We start from the raw sequence: 15,861 nt of genomic DNA, 5'->3' as shown, positions 1-15,861 counted from the left end.
TATGAGGCATTATGTCCTGATGAATTTAACATTAGAAGGACGGGTGGAACGGAAGAAGGGGACCGTCGCGAATCAGTTATGTAGAGCGGGTTATAAAGGATGTAAAGGAGAAAAAGTACGTCCCTTTGAAAAGGGTGGCTGAAAGGAGAGCGAAATGGAGGGCTGCGTCAAACCAATATTAGGATTATTGTGTTGATGATAAATTATCTCAATTGAATTCCGCTATTTCTCCGAAGGAAATTAAATAAGTCAATTTGGAGGAAGAAGATGCTCAAAAATTGATTGTTGTTACGGCTTATCACGCATAACTGTTGGAGAAACAGACGAGATGTAAAATCCTTATGAATCAAAATGCAGCCTCATCACCTTCTTAACCAGCAATGGACACTTTTTACGGTGTTAGCAGCGCCAGCCAAAATTATCCTGAGTTTCTATTCAGTGCACGATGTGAGAATGCCAGCACAGTAATCTCAAGTGCTATCTCCTGTTGAGATGTTTACTGCAAGTCCTTGGGCAGTTTGATGATCATCAATTTCGATAAATCCGATCCGTTGTATGATTATATCGCACATAATCGATCCATTGCATTTACATTCACAGTCATCAAGTGTAACTCCTTCCACCTACTTTAATAGGTACTCAATAGTCCATTCAGCTTATTGTATTCTAATTTCAAATTAATTATCAATACAAAAATAATCTATGTCACATGATATTCAATTGCATAAATTTATATCCAAATTGGATTTTAATATTGATGATTACAGTTTTCTCGCGGCGGTCAGTGCCTCGTAAATGACATAGCATTCAAATTCAACTCAAATGTGCTCTTTTCAAATCTGACGGCCAGTATTGAGCTAAAAATTCACCGGCAATAAAAACGTCATCGACAATCGATAGGGAAGTGAAATATTTCGTCATCATAACGCAATTCTGTCTGATCATTCCAAAAACCTTGACATTTATTCAAATCCAATCGTAATTATATTTTGATGATATTTTGTGAAATTTAAATCTTATATTTAGTTTCTGAAATGATTTATTAACGTTGAAATAGGTAATTTTTCTTAACATATTCTCCAAAAAAGGAAGATAAATAATTCATTTCGGTGCTAAGCTTTCAGAGAGGAAAAGGCTTGGATCGGCACCAAATTTCATTCCTCAAGCCACCAAGCACACTTCCATTTCATCTCATCACTTAATCAAGACTCAACTGATTCAGAGATTTATTATAAAGTTCTATTCTTCCGAAGATGAATTCCTAAAATTAATTTAATAAATATGCTTACAGTTCAGTCCTCTGAGATTTTTTTGTGGCAAGCGCGATTACTGGCAATTAAAGTCATGCAGGTTGTCGACAAGACTTCTTATTTATGATATTTTTTTGGAAAATAGGATAGGAGTTGACAGTTTTCAACTAATAATGTCGATTTACATGAATTAAAAAAACGGGAAATATACGTTTCAAGTGAGGACTTGGTCGATATCGATTCGATCTATTGAGGTGTTCGAAGCAGTTCAGCCTCAGTGAAGACTTCTCGGGATCGCCACCGGGTCAGGAACTCCATAACTGCCGACGTATAACGTTCGAATAGTCGGCAGTTATGGAGTTCCTTACCCGGTGGCGATCCCGAGAACTCTTCACTAAGTCTATTCGCTGGGAAAGCAAGAAATCTTTCTTCAGTTCAGCTTCGATAACAAAAGGAATCGATGGTTATAGATGTATCACAAAGGCACCATTGTCACTGTAAGCAATCGACAAATTTAAACAATAAATAAAATTATTACTTCCTGGTTAAAACTAGGTGATCTGTGAATGCCCAGACCTCCAGGAAGGGGAGAAGAAATCGTGTACAATCTCAAATATTATTCACAACGGTGCGTGGAGGTTCTTTTAACGGGTACCCACCTGTGTAATTTTGAAAATGCCCGCAGGAAAAATATAACAAACTTTCTATATTTTTCCCATTTATGCTATTCTCTTTTATATATGAGTAATGTGACTGCCTAATATCGAAGTACACATTTGTTCAGATTTTTAACCCACTTGGAGCCTTGTAAGTAATAAACGTGTATGCAATCTGAAAAATATAAAGTTTGTCATCTTAAAATGCGTTGTGGCAGGTTGAAATGTTGTATAATCGAGCTAGATGATAATTCCTTTGGATGTTTATGTCATGCGTTCGCATATAAAAACGGAAGTGCTCCATAAAATTTCAAACTTTCGGTTTCTATTAGGAGACACCCTAAGATTACTAGGTTCATAGGGCCTACCACTTCCTCTGTAAGATTACAATATGCTGGAGTGGTCGTTCTCTGCTGTGTGGTGGTGTTCGGGAGCCCTGGCTCCACTCTCTCCCGCTAGGATCGCATGGCGCGTGAATTGTTGAAAGGCTTTGAGCGCGTCCACAGAGTCATGGGCGATCCGTCAGGGCCGGCGGTTCCTCGGCCCTTCTCCACTCGATCCGGACGACTCGAGCGCTAATGAACGGCCCTTGTTCGAGAGAGGCAGGGCCGGCCGTCGGAGTGGTCCACGGGACGCGAATCCGTCGGTCGACCAGGAGAGAAATAAAAAAATAAATTAATTAATTAATCATTTATCCGTTCGAGGGCTTCGTCTGTCCGCGTTTGCTACGATTGCCTGCATGATATATGGTCGTCGCCTCTGCATCAGTCTGAAATCGAACACATATTATACCTTCGAACAGAAAAAAGAATTAATTCCTATCAAAAGCTGCTCAAAAAACCATCATGTCATTACGTCAATTTCCATTTTCATGTCACTTTCGATGGAAATATAATTTTGACTGATTTGCTTCGACTTTTTAGGAGGATAATTTCAAAACGCATTTCCCAGCAGTATTCATGAAAATGCAATTTTCAATCAAGAAAACGTTTTATTTCAACGGCCTTGATATTTACTTATTTTTACAACGAGACTGAGGAGTACTACATTTATACAGGTGCAGCGTTAGATTCCACGAAGCTAATGTGCTCGTAACTTTGTTTTAAGTAAGACGATTTTTAAGAGCATCAAAGAGGACTCTTGAGTAAAATAATGATAGCAAGATCCAATCTTTGTCTGTACATCTAGTTTGAGTAGTTACAAGCAAGCCCGCGACTTTTAAAATGTTAATCATTCATCCGGTCTGATAGAAGTAGATGAGGGAATCGTTAAGGTGTGCACTTGCTAACTGTTAACGTATTTTTATCATTTTATTGAGGAATTGGAGAAAAGGTGTAGTGTAGGCTAAACAGGGTGGATTACTCCCCAGAAGGTTTTATTTTCCCGAAACTTTGAGCATCTCCCATCAACCTACTCACCCCCTTCGATATCTTCCGGATAAGTTCCCGCTGCAGTTTCTTCGTATATATCCTCCTTTCACCCACCTCCCCAGCCAAACTCTCTTGAAATAATGATTCCGTTTTAATGGAGACGCTAGGAAACGAAGTAGTTGGAGAAAAAGTGGCAATCAAGGCAGCAGCCTCCCTCCGGAGACCAGCCATGAATCTTCCTCCTCCTTGAGTTGCAAACAGTTTTAAACTACTTCATCTCAGCGGCTGCCCCGAAAAAACTCATTATTAGCTCATAAGGAACTGCACTCAAGAACTACTCCAAATCTTACCATGTGCATGATTAACACGCCTAATTATGCAGTGTTGCGGAAGAAATCTTACAACATAGGTACGAAATTACATCTCAAAGCTAAGCATATATTTCGTGGATTAAATCAAATGTTTTAGAAATGTACGTAATTCTTAATCTTTCATCCCCATTAATCCTATCCTAAGATTGTCAAACAACCAATAATCCTCCATTACTTCCTTTCCCAAATTATTTCCTCCAGTTCCCTCATGTTTTTTCATTTTGTCCCTCTTTATCTGACCGAAATACTCCCTTCAATTCCACCTTTCCTTCAATCTCTCCCTCCGTTATATTTCTCATGTAATCATTGAGACTCCTCTTTTGTCTAACCCCATGTGGGTCCTTCGTTGGACGATAAAGTAAGGATGAAAGTGAACGAGGCGAAAAAATAGCATTCCCTTAAGAAAACACGTCTACCCGTCATGCGTGTCGCTTGACGTGGGATATTTTTCGCAGCAATGAGCCCGGGAAGATAATAAAGGATATTGTTTTTCATTTTGATGTGTGCCCGGGAGGCACTTATAAATATGTTAAAATATTTGAAACTGTACCTACTGAATGAAATATCACTGAGTTTCCCTTTAAATAATAACTCTTGGCACTCAAATGCACAAAATAAGTGCACCGTATTGCGAATCGTGCGCAAGTCACGTGACACCATACCCGCGTTACAATTGGGTGGTTTCCTTCATGAAAGAAAACGAAAAGCATTGATTTCGATTCGTTACCCACCATTAGTGTATTCATAATATACACATTATTTGGTTTTAGAAATCCCAGTTCAGACGAATGGCAAGGGTCAATTTTATTCTCATTTGAAAAAGGCCGGATTGGCGCCCATGCGATGCCACTCCACGTGACGCCAATGGGACCTAGTTTCTATACGAGTAGATAGGAGTTTTACATATTCTGAGATTACCAATGCATGCATGAGGCACAGACTTCAGGGAAACATCTCTTAATAATCACCCATTAAAATTGCCTATGGTCGGAAAGCTTCCTTCATTTGATAGGGTGTTAATAATCCTTATTTAAGCCAAGCGCTGCCTACTAGCTGGTTACTCTACTACCTACTAGTCTCCTGCGTCGTATCAGCGCTCAAAGCCTCGCCCCAAGGTCACCTTACTTGCGGCATCGGGAACCAGAATGACGTCACACGGGGTTTTCCTTGCATTCATACTTAGCCGTCGCGTTTTCGCGCGCTTGAAAATTTTCACTTTTCGTTTAATCGCGAAAAATAGATATCGTCATTAAAAAATCTAAAAGCGTGAAATACGTACTCCAGGAGTAATAATCTTTCGATGTAAGAAATAAAAAAATAATAGGAAACCACCCTATTGAGACGCTCGTGGCACGTTGGGGGCACGTCACTGATCCCCACTTTCAGGGTTTACCACGTTCCCCTTTGTGCTCCCCCTATACTCCGGCGAACCTCATTTCTCACCCTATTCGCTTACCCCTCACCACCACGAAGGATAATTCTGAGCAGACCTCATTATTTACGCAAACGATTTTAATGCTAAAAGGGTTAGCGCTATAAATTATGTAAATGGATGTACAGCGTAGCCATTTTTGCAGCATCTAAGCTCCCGTCGAAAAATACCTTCTTCCTTTGCCCTTTCGTGCACCTGGGATAGGTAATCGAGCCCTTGCCTCCTAATCAGCGCGCATTAAAAATAATGACTGCCCTCTTCGAAAATCACAACTTTTGTCCCAGCCAAACTGAAAATATTTCTTCGTGTGAATTTGAAAAGCAATGAGGCTAATAATTTCTTGGAAATATACCATTTGTTAAATTTTCGTTGAAATTGAGGATGAAAACAAAATGATGATGAAATGCGCGACAAAAATGAATTCGGAAATAAATTCAACTATGTCGTCATGCTTTGCCAGTTTGCTTCCCTAAAATTGATTGTAAATCATATAAAAATCTCCATTGGATTGCAAATTATTTGTTATTGCCATTTAAGCTCAATTTTGCCCTTAATTAAAGCAAATGATAGCATATTTAATTTAAATATTCCGCGAAAAAAGAAACCAGAAAACGTATTTAGTTAAATCCCATTACAATGTACGCGTGGGAAACATTTTCAGGCAAGGACGAGGCCACCGCTTTCCTGTCGTTTTCCTTATTTTTCCGCATTAGATTATCTCAAATGACCACGCCCACCTATTCGCAATTATCCATCTATGCAGTGTTTAAGCGGAAGGGAGAGGCGTTCACTCCAATCTGCAAACGTACACACACACACACACACACGCTCTTACGTAGTGTGTGAGGCACATCCCGCGTTTGGGTGATTAGGGGATTGCCTTCGCCGGCGATTTAAACTCGCGTCTATTGGGAATATGCAATTAAAGGCTTAAAAGGGAAAGAAAGAGCCGAAAAAGGGCCTAATTTCGTCCCAGGAGGAAAAAAGGTAAAATCTGCTTTTTCTTTCAAGTCCTATTAAAACGGCCTGGGTGTACGGCTTAGGGCGAATCAAGAATGAATGCGTTACCGCCACGCGTTACTTTTTCACCCCCCTTACCGCCACGCGTTACTTTTTCACCCCCCTCCTCTCTCCTTTTCTTTTTTCGCTCGGGAACACATTCATTTCCCAAATCTAGGGAAAAGGCCTCCAACTCCTGTCCTATCATCATTTGAAAATAAATACTTTCATATACTTTTCTTCAACCCCAGGTAGCCTTCCCCAAATGATCACCTTTTTATGACAAATGATCACCTTTTTATGACAAATGAACGTTTTCAATGAATTAAAAACAACATTTTAAACGGAATTGCAGCTTCAAGTTAGGCACCAGCGGATGAAGTGAATAACTTACTTTTACTCCACTTACCTTTCCCTCCGAGTGACGTAATTATCTCAATGAAGCGTGATTTAAGATCTCAGTGCACAATTCCACAAAAACGCAGCCTCTATTTCATCAAGGTGTAATTGCCAATTTATACCGTTGATAAATTGAGTGGGAAATGCAGGGGTCTTCGCATTATCTCCGAAGTCCACAGCCATTGCCGAAGGAAAAAATTTCGCTGGATGGAAACGTGATGCCAAAACCGATTGAGAGTCAAAAACGTGCGCTGAAGCTGCGCATGGATCATAATGCGTTATATTTAAATCCTGCCGCATCTACGGCGGAGACATTCACACAGAATTTCACACGAAAAAATTCCCCTGCTCTAGGAATCGAACAACGGACCTTCGAATTTCCGACCCACCGCGTAGAACACTCCATCATCCAGATTCCTTGATATCCATTGCAATGTTTGATTGAGTGCTGTGGTAATTTTTCTATGGCACGGAAAGCCAAAGGTCCATGGCTGGATATCTGGTCCAGTGGAATTTTTACCATGGAAATTATGGACTGGTGAAGTAATGACGTCACAGGTCGCCAGTCATTTGTACCTTTTTTTCAAACAGACCTTATCGACCAATTTTAAAGCATTGAGCGAAAGGTTTGTCATTTTCCTGTCTCACCAGCGGAATTCAATAGAATTATAGTTAACTGAAATTGTATCACTAAGCAGGGAATCAATTATTTATCTATTCATATTATTATTATTATATCCCAAGGTCATGTAATATTGCACTCGAAATTCAGATTTCAAGCGAATTAACCCCGCAGGAGTGCCATGTATCCCATTTGTGATTACCAAGTAGCTGTAATTTTTACTTATTTGGGTGATGTTGAAAGTTATAAAGCCACATCATAAATCTACTGATAGACGCTTGTGTGTTTTTAGAATCAAATCTGTGGCATTTCAACTTTGAAACAAAACTTAAGGCAAATTAAGCGTTTGCCGCATCACCCTCAAGAAATGGGGCAACTACACCTTTACCTCGACCAGGTAGGCGAAAGCTCGATGAAAGTGAATTTAATCTTTTTATTTTATTCAAAACATAATCCTTGTACTTAAAGTGATTAAGGTGGATTCATATTAACAGTATTCCTCCCCTACCGAAATCACCTTGCGTTTGTGGTATGTGAGGAATTATTCTGTGCTTGAATCCTTTGTACATGAAGATAACGCCGCTGCGTCGTAACTAGTAGTACCGAAAAAATTAATTGTTAGAAAAGTACAAAGTTTTTCTTTTCATTTACTATCACATATTTTGTTTACAAGAGTTATAATAATTCATGTAGACCTTTATTTCATTTATCAAATCATCTTGGTCCAATGTGGGAAGTGCCTTACGTATCCCGATGTCGTCTGCTCCGGTCGAAAAAAACCGTTTTATGTTTAGGAAGTTATCAACAGGCTAAGAATAAAAATTTCGCGAGTTTCAGGCACCCTATAGCAACTTTCAGTATTTCAGCTTCAAGGTACCGAAGAAACCAATAATTCACTTTAAAAAATATATAGAGGTAAAAATTGTTGTGATATTGTTTGGGAAAATATTTTGGCAATCTCCAAGGCCACCCAATGTCGTGATGTAAATTTTCGCCAATCCATTGTGCATTTCGCATTATAGGTTCGCTATATATTTCACAAACGATCTGCCGAGTATAGAGGAGCAAAAATCAAGTGTTTTTTTTCTCCTCCTCCTATTTGAATGTGGGTGCGGAAGGAGATTCCTGATCTAATCCCTCCGCCAGCTAACTGGCCCACTCCACTTTCAACTTCCCCCACCCTCAACTCTTAAGCCCTCCCGCCTTTACCCTCGCCTTCTACTCGAATTACAGCGCCCCCTCCGCCAACTCTGGTTGAGTCGTTTTCGGGTTGTTAAGCTGCTATCCCAACTCGCATTATCACTGCTCCCGAGAAGGAAAAATCACGGACTATTTGATTCCACGAACTGACTTTTTTTTTCGTTCCCGGAGACTTACTAACTGGAAATGGCGTCGTCACGCTCTCCTCTCAGGCCCAACAAAATCCACTCCTCCCTCCATTTTTAGAACGCAAAAAAGCACCTCTTTCTCGAACCTTCCATTTTATCAGCCTCTCTTGTCCCCCTGAGTGGTGTGTGTTCCCATTCCCATTTGGGCGCACACTGAGTCCTGCCGAGAAATCCCCGGAAACGAGTAATATTCGGCCCTAAGAAAAATATACCTACCGTAGATTGCGGGAAAAATAACCAAATTAAGTAATGTCTAATTAACACCAAGAAAATAAAGTAACTAATAATGACAATCTGAAGCGTTGCATACATTTGAACCCTACGCAAGTCTACCCTGAGTAAAAATTACCGATTATCTGGACATCATATTCCTTCAGTCATCTCTCAGAGGGATTTAGGGGTTATTTTTGACTCTAAGCTGCTCTTCCGTGAGCATATTAAATCCATTTCCACCCGCGCTATGTCTTTGGTGGGTATGATGTATCGCCACCGTGAGGTGTTGGATATCATTGCTCTGCACACATTCTTCCTTTCCTGTGTCTCTCCGGTCCTAGAATACTGCAGCCAAATCTGGTCTACGGCCGCACCTTTATTAAAGCTCCTAGAACTCCCGTTGAATTTTTCCCTTTCTATTGTATGCTACCGCCACTTGCCTTTTCGTAACTTCTCCTCCAATAAGATTAGATCCTCTCTTGGCATTGCAACTTTAGCTGATCGCCGTATTATCAATGACCGGATACTCTTCTTAAATATCATTAATGGCAAATACAGATCATCTGACCTTCTTTCTTTATTCCTGCTTCGTGTTTCTTCGCGCACGACGAGGTCGAGTGACCTATTTCATTGTTTCACCCCCCGCCTTTCTGTCTCTAAACGTTCGTTTCTATTCAGACTTCCTTCTACCATTAATTCCTTATTCATACGCTTTCGGCCTTTGGTGTTCCGATTCACATTAGACCTCAAGTCATAATAATTAATCCCAGAATACGAATATGGTTCAGTACTTGGAAACGGGTACACGTAAAAATATAATTAGGTAATATAAATTTAAGGGAAGAGCAAATATAATACTAGACAATACTAAAGAATTCTTGATTCATCCATCGGGGTTCTCTTGGGCACCCAAGATGCAAACGTTCCTCACCTCCTTAATGTTATGGTTTCCTGCTATCGGGTTGGCCTCGGCCTTGGTTCTAAAATTCTGCCACTTTGCCAACCGAGTGACCATCAATGAACGAGGCAATAAGGAAATCGTCAGTTTATAAGTTCAATCTTAAAGTAGATTCCCCAAATATAGGAGTCCCTTCACAGCAAAGCATACAAGCGTAAGGATACGATTGGCTGTGAATGTCTCACGGGCTTCCCACCTGGTAGGCACTCCATTTCCAGCAGAAGCCGCCATTCTCAAATCCTTATTAAGGAAGTAATCCATTAAGATGTATATTTAGAACATGCTTCTTTATTGCAGTGAGGCGTGCGCAAAGACAGTTGCGGGGACATCTAGGCTCGAATCTATTGAAATGTGGTCTTCCGGAAGACTGATAAAAAATCAAATGGACGGATCGAGTGTGTGATGCGGAAGTTTTAAGGAAGAGTAGGAGAGGATTGTTTTGAAAATCTGGGATAGAAGTCGGAACTTTAATCGGACATTTATGAGGAAGTAAGGAATAGGTTGTTCATGGTTAGGATGCTTAGAGCAGGTGGTAAAATATGCAAAGGAGAAGAATTATGCCGGCATTAACATGATTGCAGATAAGAGAACTGAATGGAGAGCCGCGTCAAACAAATATATGGATTGAGGATTGCTGATGATGATGTATAAAAAGATGCCGAATACTTGCAATAGGAAGTGAGTCCTGAATTTTGCAATCATCACTAATATATTTTCATCGAACTTTCCCCTTTAGCTGCTACCGGATGGTAGTGTGTCTCATTAAAAAGCTGAGATACCTTATGAAAATACTCTACGTTTTCCTAAATCAGACCACTGAGTACTATCTCAATGGTTTCACACCACGTATTTGTCTATCGAAGCATTGTTTCTATATCTCGTCCAAATTCAACGTAACTTTTTTGAAATAGAAAATGTCTCTCATTCCAAATATAATTTCCATTGCTTTCTTTTTTCGCCGTTAGTCGTGGGTATTCTCATTCCGATCTGGTCTGAAGCCCGAAGAAGAAAATTTCAATACTATCCAGTGCTTGTAACTGCGCAATTACGTATTGTATGTTTCAGAATAACATCAAAATTACCATTAGCCGGCCCCATGATAAATATACCCCAAGCCTGTTTTTTAAATCTTCATTCCCTCGCCAACTGCATATTTGACCCGTGGTGTGAATCTTATCGAAGGAATGCTGCAACATCATTTTATGTTATCATTTTTCCTAGAAGAGAATTTATGCCCTGCTGCGGCAACGGATTTTTGTCGTTCTTCACGTTCTAATTCTCGCATCGTAGCTTTAAAAATGCGAATCACCATGCGTATTCGAAATTCCTTTTTCTACAAACACGTGAAGTTTGCTTAGGAAAGGAGAAAAAATTCATGAAGTATCCAAATATTAGTGGCCAAGTTTGACCTATAGCAATGTGTGTTTCAGGGTAACTATTCCATGAACAAGTGCTAATTATATCCTACTGAAGGTGTTCTATCATCCATGAAACCGAAGATGAAAAGTTTGATCACAACTAATTCGGTAGCCATAAATAGCTTAATGAAAAAGCAATATTTAACCGCAAAGCAGGCATATAGACCTCTTATCATGGTAGCGCTCAGTGCCAGTTTATGGGTATTTTTCTTCTGCAAACCTTTTCCAATTAAATGGCCGTGTTAAAATACAAACTTATCTCCCCAAAGATTCCAATTGTGGTGGTGTAATTGGAAAAGTGAAAAGCCATCGTTACATTGGCGAGTGTAGACAGATGCTTGGTGACATACTACAGAAATAAAAGTAAGAGTAGAAACACCAAAGGAGGCCTTCAGCTAGAAGGAAAACTTAACATTGGGTAAAAATCTCTATCTGGAGCTGAGAAAGAGAGTGAGTGAGTGTTACCAGTGGAGTGATTAGATGTACGGACGTGAAATTAGGGCATTAGGTTAGATGGGAAGAAATATAAAGGAAGCGAATGGTATATGGGTGGGGAGAAGGATTGAAAAAGTATGCTGGGGAGAATAGGTGGGAAATGAGGAGGTTTTGAGAAAAGCAAATGGAAACAGATCGATTCTAAAGGACTTAGGAAACTGGTTGGGCCCTAATGTTTGAAGGAGGGAAATGTATAATTACTATTCTACATCTACATCTACATTATACCCCGCGAGCCGCCTAAAAGGCGTGTGGCAGGGGGTGTTAGGACACCAGCCGTTTACAGCTTTAAAAAATAAGATGCTCTAACGAAGTAGGGACTATCGTTTATTAAAGTTCTTTATTGTTCGGGGGAAAAACGAATTCCGATATCTATTCGTTCGGCAAAACATCTCTCTTAATTTATCGCTTCTATCGGACCTGGAAATATATTATGGCTCTAATATTATGTTCTCCGTGTCGCTCTTAAAGATATCCATTCTCAATTGTTCAAGCAATCTAAACCTAGCGCGCAGCCTTCGAGTCTCCAGCGGCTCCCAGCCTAATTCGCTTAACATCTGGGTAACACTGTCTGAGGGGCCAGTTAGAGAGTGGAAGTGAGCAGAGTTGAATGAGTGGCTCAGGTGACGATCAACAGCTGAGAGGAAAGGAGGGAGAAAGCTAAGGACTAAAGCGCATGGAGACGTAGTTGCGCACGGGACCCGCCAGCAGGTAAAACACCAGATGCTGATTCTGAGTGCGCCTGAAAGAAGAAAAACAAACCAATGCGCTAGATCACCAATTCCATTATTATTGTCGATTGCGTTTTAAAAGTGAAGAGTCCGGCGCATCTCCGGTTTTCAACCCGTCGTCTTGTTGTCGAAATCGGCGACACGTCCTGATCGCTGTACCGGTGAGCCTTGACTCACCCCAACCAGCCAGTTGACATTGATTTATTAAAAAATAGCGCACGTATTCTGTGGTGGATGTATTGTGTTATTTGCGAGAAATGGAAACTTAAGACTATTTTTTTGCAACAGAAACATTTTGGCCTTAACATGACCATCACATTGATAGAGTTGCATTATTGATCTTAATATATTCTCCTTTTTTAATATTTTATTTTTTATTATAATTGGGTTATTTATTATTATCATATTTTTTTACTTTATATTTTTTCCAATATATTTTTTTTGTTATTCTTTTAACCCATTTTTAAAATTTATTAATCGAAATCAATCTTGGCAAAAGACTTATACCTTCGACCCCTTCGCAAATGAGTTTATGACGTCATGAACACTTGCCGAGATGGTCGCCACTTCTCCGCTGCTCCTCGGCTTTCGCGTGGGCCTTTATTGGTTCAATGTTGTATACATTTTCGGTAGCGATTCTTTCCCCCAGTGAAAGGTTATACCTATCTGAACTTTATTACTGAGACAAGAAATCTAATCACGTCGCCAGCTCGTGAGAAGTGGGCATTAGTTTTGGATTTTCAATTTTTAGGTTTACGAGTCAATGTATCACTTATTTACGACCAATGACATTGAGAGGTAATATTGGAAACATTATCTTCATGGGATGCATTTCGAATCTGCTCCGCACGAACGACGATGAAATTGATATTGAACCCATGGAATACTTCCTAGATACCGAGAATCGGTCTTAGATTTTTGCGATGGATAGCCAAATTCATTACAATGGAATCCGTACACGACTTCGGTCGCATACGAAAAAATATTCGATTGTTCGTAGGAGTTACTCGTTCAACAATGGATCACACAAAAGATTTCGTTCGCGCATGTCGGTCGTTAGCGACTGACCCATCACGACCACTATTCTGCGAATCCAGAAGGAATTACGTTTAAAACTTTTTCGAGAACTGCCCATGCTATGTACTCAGCGGAAACAACGGAGCGGACTGCTATGACTGGGATTTTCCTCAGCGCAAAAAAAAAGAAAGGGAGGGCCGTGAGTCGGCGGAGGCCGAACGCCCGCGGCAATCCACTCACCGACAACAGTTGAAAATCGCAGGCCGATTGAGCATTCTCGCCTCTACACGTAGCCTCATTTACGTACAGGAAGGAGCGTACAGAATTTCCATTGTCACCTGCTTGGAATTAGTTGGCCTGTTTACGTGAACGTCCCCACGGGAATAGCGTGAACAATTTCTTATATAATTTGAGATTTGGGCTTCTGATGCTTGGTTTTCACCGCGCCTTTACATGAAAATTATCAGATTTAAATAGTAGTCGCTACTGATAACTCGTAAACTTTCTATTCAATTTTATTCAATATGCTAGCACGTTGATGAGATTGTTTTTGTATTTTCATTAATAATTGCCTAATAACGCGCCTGAAATATTACTAGTGCTATCTCTAAAGCGTTTATATTGTAAATGAAAGAGGAGTGGCATTTAAAAAAAGCCGTGCAAATATGCACAATATTTTATATTTCATGGTCTCTTCCATAAAAATACCGTCGGAAGCAAAGAAACCTTTTATTATTATCTCACCTAAATTTCTAAAATTCCGCCTAAAAATACCAGTGCATGAATATATTTAATGAATGTGAAGTTTCACATAAAAAGAGTCGTGCGAGAAGATTTAAAAGTTAAAGTGTATAGCACTCTGCCTTAAGAATAGCATTGTAGGCGTTTTTCCAGCGCTTCGCGGAGGCCGTCTGAGTAAGAGCGAAGGAGGTTGCGCATCTGTGAAGCTTCGCTCCACTCGGAAAGATGCTGGCTGGGTGTGGCGTTAATTTACTGCCCAGTTGGTATAGGTGGCCAGCGTGATAGGTGTCTAAACGAATGCCTAGTGTAGGGAAGGCGAGAACCTTCTTTTTTAGGATCAACCGTAGGTTTATGACTAGAGTTACGTGAAAATAGCACTTTAATTTTAATTTTATAGCATTTTCAATTACAGTTTATAGCATTTTGTGGCATCTATTTTTTTCTTTATTTTTCATAATGCATCACTAGTAGTTGACAAAAAAAGTGTGATGAAACACATATGTTTGAAATAATACGGAAAAGTTCAAATAATTATTGGGTATAGCAATAATAAAGTAAGTAATAAAAAATGAAATTAGTAGCCTGCATATAATTTACACTAGTTGTTCATTAACATTGAAAAAGTTTCAACACTTTCTTCCCTTCAACCAGTCGCGTTTGTCATTCACAACTAGATCGTGCTGGCTGAAAATCCTCACTGCATTCATGATGCCAACTGATGTTCAGATTGCGTAGAGTGCAGAATTACCAAACTCAGTTTTTTCTTTGCAGGTGGCAAGAAATATTCGCTTAACATCGCAGAAGCAACCAGCGTTCTCTCTCAACCTCTCCAGTGGCTGCCGATGAAAATACAGGTACCTACCTAACTATTTAAGGAAGCAGCCAGGCCCAGCGCCCAGTGGCGTAGCGAGGGTCAGGCTCGGCTCTAAATATACGAATTTTGATACAGAAAGGAAAATTTATGGTTTAAATGTCATGAAAATCCATTCATTGCGCCTATGTCGCATTTATTCAAGTTGTATCGCATATGCGATTTTCACGTATCACGCTCTTGACTCATTTCGAAGGAGTATTCATTCATGTTATGGTTTTTGCACTATTAACGCTCACAAAGATGATTTTACCAATTCCCTCGGCCTATCAACGCTCGGCCTACGTAAAAACTAAATTTCTCAATGGGGCCAATTGGTGAAGGTCCCACCCCAACCCATACGAGCTAAATTAATATTGTCACGTGAGGCACATTGTAATCAGTTTCATAAAAAGACCGCATCGCGGCTATGAGCGCAGATTATTCCCTCAACTCTCTATATATGCAACACAGTATTTGAACTTCCGAAGAATGGCAACTGAATTTTACCAATTCAAAAAGTTATTAATTCAATAAGTGAAAGGGAAGTACGGCACACGCAGACTTCGAATGAGAAGCATGAAACAGTTTAAAAAGGAGGTAAAGCAAAAGAATTACGTCGGCGTTTAAAGATTAGCCGGCATGAGAATTAAGTGAAGAGCTCAGTCACTTCAATCGTAGGAGTAATGACATTTTATGATGATTGATAGTGAGATTTTATCACCGAGATCATAAACATTTATTGATCGGTTAAGTTCCATTTGAAATTCGGAGCGCTCTGCCGTCAGCGAAAATGGTGGCGACCTTAATCATGTTGAAGTGAATGTTGGGTGAAAACACATTAATTGGCCAACGGGAGAATCTTTAAATTGTAATATTTGAGCTTCTTTTTAAGTGAGTGCTCTGATCACTTCCCATCCCTCACTCCACCACTCCTAGCAAACACTCATA

The sequence above is a fragment of the Ischnura elegans genome, chromosome 11 (assembly GCF_921293095.1).
Source record: "Ischnura elegans chromosome 11, ioIscEleg1.1, whole genome shotgun sequence".
Classification (NCBI taxonomy): domain Eukaryota; kingdom Metazoa; phylum Arthropoda; class Insecta; order Odonata; family Coenagrionidae; genus Ischnura; species Ischnura elegans.
Note: the sequence above shows the minus strand (reverse complement) of the source record.